We start from the raw sequence: 5685 nt of genomic DNA, 5'->3' as shown, positions 1-5685 counted from the left end.
GTTGCCATATGATCTAGCAATCGTATTCCTGGGTATATATCAGGAGAAAGCTCTAATTCAAAAAGATACATGCATCTCAGACTTCCCAGTGTTTAAGAATTTGCTTGCCAATGAAGGGAACATGTGTTCCATCCCTGGCCAGGAAGATTCCACATGCCATGGGTATCTAAACCCATGAGCCTCCACTACTAAGCCTGTGCTCTAGAGCCCCCACACCACAACTGCTGGAAGCCTTCATGCCTAGTAGAGTCTGTGCTCAGCAGCAAGAGAAGCCACTACAACCAGAAGCCCAAGCACCTCACACAGAGTGTAGCCCCTGCTCACTGTAACTAGAGAGAAGCCGGAGCAGCAATAAAGACCCAGTGCAGCCATACATAAACAAAAATTTTTTAAGTCTCATTTGGCTTAAAGACAGAAACAAAAAAAACTAAGAAACTATTAAAAAAGATACATGCACCTCAATGTTTATAGTGGCACTGTTTACAATAGCCAAGACATGGATGCAACCTAAATGTACATTGACAGAGGAATAGATAAAGAAAAAGTGACACATATATACACACACACACACACACACACGCACAATAGGATGTTACTCAGCCATAAAAACACTGAAATAAAGCCATTTAGAGCAACATGGATAGACCTGGAGATTATCATACTAAGTGAAATGAGTCAGAGAAAGACAAATACCATTATGATACCACTTAAATATGGCATCTAAAAATGATGCAAATGAACTTATTTACAAAACAGAAACAGATTCTTAACATAGAAAACAAACCTATGGTTGCCAAAGGGGAAAAGAGGGTAGGGAGATATAAATTAGGAGTTTGGGATTAGCAGATACAAACTACCATAAATAGGATAGATAAACAGTAAGGTCCTACTGTATAGTACAGAGAAAGTGAAAGTATAAGTCCCTCAGTTGTGTTTGACCCTTTGCGACCCCATGGGTAGCCTGTCCCTTCTCCAACAACCTTTCAACACCAGCTCTGTTCTCTACATAGACCAAACTTTGTAAACTTCTTTATTGAGTTAGAAACTGAATTTCTAGTTCAATGCAGTTTAGTTTTAGGAGGAAGAGTGATGTGCTTTGTTACAGCGGACAAGTTCTTCCATTCTGGTGGTCTGAGTGAAAGGCTGTTGCTGAACCACAAAAGACGCCGGGATTCTTGGCCTCTGGAGAAGAATTCAATCTGGGGTCAGAGACGAGGCTTGATTGCTCAGAGCTTTTGTGTAATAACGTTTTACTAAAGTATATAAGAGATAAAGAAAGCTTCTGGCATAGACATCAGAAGGGGACAGAAAGAGTACCCTGCCAGCTAGTCTCTAGCTGGATGTTACACAGCTTCTAGCAGTCTGCTAATAAAGAAAGGAAATGTCTCAAAACTCAGAGAATGACACCAGGTCCCTCATCCACAAGATGCATTTTGAGATAATGTTGGCACCAGGTGAGTCATCCCGGGCCATAAAACTATTGACATGAATCTTGAAGAGAGGCAGATTTCCATACAAATATATAGTTTCATTAACACAGATTAGGAGAACAATGTATCAGTATAAGATACTGGTTCTGAGCCTTTAGTCAGAACTGACTTGAAGACAGAGTCAAGGGTAAATACATAGTATGTTAACATAGCTTAAGACAAATATTTCCATAAGAAAAATGCATTGGTTAGCTCAAGGTTTGAGAAAAGTTAAGTTCAGGTGGAACCAGCTGTTATTAGGCAGCACAGAATTTTCAGAGAAACCTCTTTTTAAATTTGTATAGAGAAGGGGAAAAAATATAACACTAGTTTCACTTGCAGCCTATTTCCTCCGTTTGGCGACCCCTGGCCTTCCTGCCTGTTACCCTCTCATGAGGATACACTGTACACTGTACAATACATACACTTATGTATTGCAGCCACTTCTCACTAACCATAGTAGCTGAAAGGAGAATATATGTGCAACATAGTGTAGTGGTGAAGAAACCGTCTGCCAATGCAGGAGACGCAGGAGACATGGGCTCAATCCCTGGGTCGGGAAGATCTCCTGGAGGAGGAAATGGCAACCCACTCCAGGATTCTTGCCTGGAAAATCCCATGGACAGAGGAGCCTGGCAGGCTACAATCCATGGGATCGCAAAAGAGTCAGACATGACTGAACACATATGCTTCATGTACAACAAAGTTTCCCTAAACTTTAATAGCCTTACTTTAAAAAGTTGTTTCTAGATGGCTTGTATCATGCTGATATTCCAAGTTATAAAGGTTTAAAAGGCACAAGGAAAGCTGGGACACAGGAAGTACAGGATGTAATGACTTTGAAAGCGTGAGTTGCAGAAAGAAAGCTGGATGCACCCTCATCCATCTTTATTCAGTGTCTGGGTGTATGTTTATAATAGTGCCTTTGTTGATCTGAAGCAATGGGTCTCAAAGGCGCTTCAGGGGATGTCAAGAGAGATTGTTCCCTAAATATAATAGTTGCTTAATAAATATTCATTGAATGAGAAAGCAGAGACAGGCACTTCAGAGCTTTGTTGATATGAAAAGTTATTCATTGAGATTGCTGCAGGTTTTTGGTGTGGGTGGAAGCGGTAATAAGATGGTGGTTTTATGTGGAACACGTAGGACATGGAGGCAATTGAATGGAAAATAGTGCCATAAAAAATTTCTGATGTGATTATGTAAAAAAGTTACTCAGAGCTGAGGACTCTTGAGTCTATGCCCAAGGAAATCTGATGTCCCCTAAACTTTTCTTTCACTTTTATTTTTTCAATTTGGTGTCCATTTAACAATACTAAGTTCCTTTAGGCCAGGTACTGGGGCCACAGAGGCCAGGAGGCAGGATTCCTGCTTTTGGAGAGCATATTGTTGAGGCTATCGCAGGCACCTTGTGTGGTGCCAATCACATTGTGTGGTTGTGACAATGACTAGGACTAGGGCTGTCAGGCTCAGAGAAAGAAGCCATTACTTTGGAGGGGTGGGAAGAAAGAAAAGAAGTTGGGGGAAATTTTCTCAGAGAATGTCACAGATAGATGAGCTAGACCCTGACGGTGAAGCAGAAATTAAAGAAACTGTGTGTGTATGTGTCTTAAGTTTTAAAGAGAAAGGCCTTATAAGACACAACTGATTAAGCATGAAGTGCGTGGTGAATGAAATGAAGTCGTCAAAGATCATCTTCAAGGATTTGGAATCAGTTAAAAGTTATGCTGAGTCATTCTCCCTGTGGCTGGAGGTTCTTCAGGCTGGTCTTTTCCTGAGAGGGTCAGGGAAAGTAAGTGAGAACAGAGTCTCCTGATGGAAAGAGAAGTAGGGAAGAGAAATTTCTACTCTCATTTGAAGAACATAACACGAAGACTAATAGACAACAGACAGAAGGGAAGAGGCCTAAGTGCATGTCATGCTCTTTCAAGACAGCCTGTACTTGCTGGGCCCCCTTGTCCCATGTGCCAATCCCTGCTCCCTTCTTTGGGAGGCCCTGCCAGACCCCCTCCCATCCTTTTATGAGTTCTTGCAGAGCTAGTTTCTGGCTTCACCCCTGTGGTGCTTTGCACTGTACACCTTCTTGTGTGCATTTGTTGTGCTGCCCTTGAGAGCTAGCACCTTTTGCATTTCTCACGGTCTCTCTAGGAGCTTCCACAGGCTCTGGAAGATTACACTGGCCTCTGAATGGGCCTTCCATGTCTAGCTGCCACTGCTCCAGCCTTCTTTTCAGAATATTTTTTTTGGTGACAACCTCAATTCTCTTGCTCATAAACTTCATGCATACTTCATCTGTGAAAGAGTAAAAAAGAGTCTTTAAAAATCAAATGGTAGAAGAATGATGCTTAATGAATGGGAGATGTTCATGGCATATGGTTAGTAACATGTAGATTATGTTTCATATGTTCCATATTTTGTTAAAAATACAGGCCAGGGACTTCTGTGGTAGTCCAGTGGTTAAGAATCCACCTGCCAATGCAGGGGACATGGGTTTGATCCCTACTCCGGGAAGATTCCTACATGCCATGGGGTAACTCAGCCTGAGCGCCAGCCACAACATCTGAAGCTCATGTACCCTAGGACCCACACTCTGGAAAAAGAGAAGCCACCACAATGAGAAGCCCGCACACCACAGCTAAAGAGTAGTCCCCACTCACCACAACTAGAGAAAGCCCACACGCAGCAACAGAGACCTAGTGCAGCCAAAAATAAATAAATAAAATAAAATAAAAATAGGTCAAATGACTGAAAGCGTGTAGATCAAGATGAAATGCGGCACTGCGGCTTTTTGTGAATAGGCTGCAGCTGGTGCTTTTTCCCTTCTCTAACTCTGCTGACTAAAGATACTGAAACCTTTTTTCAGCTTTCCTGGCATTGTTCTTGCTCCTCAGTATAATATTTTTTTCCAAAGAGACTGGCTTCCTCACTCTCCCTGTTAATACCCAGCTCGTATTTTTTTTTTTTTTTTATCACCATCTGTGTTCATGCTATCCCTCTTAGATCGTCTTTCCTTCTTTTTCTTTCTTAAGCCTCTCAGAAGCCTTTTCTGACCAAACTCCTTCCTTCATAGATTGTTCCCTGTGGTACCCATAGTATATATCATACACTTTGGAACTATACAAGGAATGAAACTTGTTCAAAGATGAATGAAAATGCATAAAGCCGCTAAAGTTTATCAGTATAGGATATATACACAAAAGAGATGCTTTTTGGAGGTCGGCCTCACTTTCCTCGGGACTTGGGACAGTGGCAGTCATGGCGCCACCCGTGAGGTACTGCATCCCCGGCGAACGTCTGTGTAACTTGGAGGAGGGCAGCCCGGGCAGCGGCACCTACACCCGGCACGGCTACATCTTTTCGTCGCTTGCGGGCTGCTTGACAAAGAGCAGCGAGAACGGCGCGCTTCCTGTCATATCTGTGATGAGAGAAACAGAGTCCCAGTTACTGCCAGATGTAGGAGCTATAGTAACCTGTAAGGTCTCCAGCATCAATTCGCGCTTTGCCAAAGTACACATCCTATATGTGGGGTCCATGCCACTTAAGAACTCTTTTCGAGGAACCATCCGCAAAGAAGACGTCCGAGCTACTGAAAAAGACAAGGTTGAAATTTATAAGAGCTTCCACCCAGGGGACATCGTCTTGGCCAAAGTGATCTCCCTAGGTGATGCGCAGTCCAACTACCTGCTAACCACTGCCAAAAATGAGCTGGGAGTGGTGGTGGCCCACAGCGAATCAGGTGTCCAGATGTTCCCCATTAGCTGGTATGAGATGCAGTGCCCGAAGACCCACACCAAAGAATTCCGGAAGGTGGCCCGAGTACAGCCTGAGTTCCTGCAGACCTAAGAAGCCACTTTTCCCACGCAGAGGGGAAGCTGTTTTCCAAGAGTACATGTGTGAGTGACATCAGGGGTTGGTCAGCAGCCACCTTTACAAAAATCACTTCTGTAGGTGGAACATTTTTCTTGTAAATCTTTTAGCAGATTTGATTCTCTGGAGTAATTTCTTTTGGAGGCACCAGCAAACAAACTGTATGATGGTAGATTATAGCCTGTTCTTTGAGTGTTACAAATGTGTATTTTTGCTATGACAAAGAAAATGTTTTTATGAAAAAAAAAAAAAAGAGAGATGCTTTTTAAAAATTTTTTTTAATTTTTATTTTTATTGGAGGCTAATTATTTTACAATATTATATTGGTTGGTTTTTTGTCATACATTGA

General features: G+C 42.4%; 1 pseudogene; it reads left to right on the top strand.

Moving 5' to 3' along the window:
• The first annotated feature begins 4688 nt into the window (after window positions 1–4688).
• LOC129536471 (exosome complex component CSL4 pseudogene) lies at window positions 4689–5371 on the top strand (annotated as a pseudogene).
• The last annotated feature ends 314 nt before the right edge of the window (window positions 5372–5685 follow it).

The sequence above is a fragment of the Moschus berezovskii genome, chromosome 6 (genome assembly GCF_049115385.1).
Source record: "Moschus berezovskii isolate FMDL1 chromosome 6, NW_MosBer_1.0, whole genome shotgun sequence".
NCBI classification, from domain to species: domain Eukaryota; kingdom Metazoa; phylum Chordata; class Mammalia; order Artiodactyla; family Moschidae; genus Moschus; species Moschus berezovskii.
Note: the sequence above shows the minus strand (reverse complement) of the source record. Positions and strands in the feature narration are given on the sequence as shown.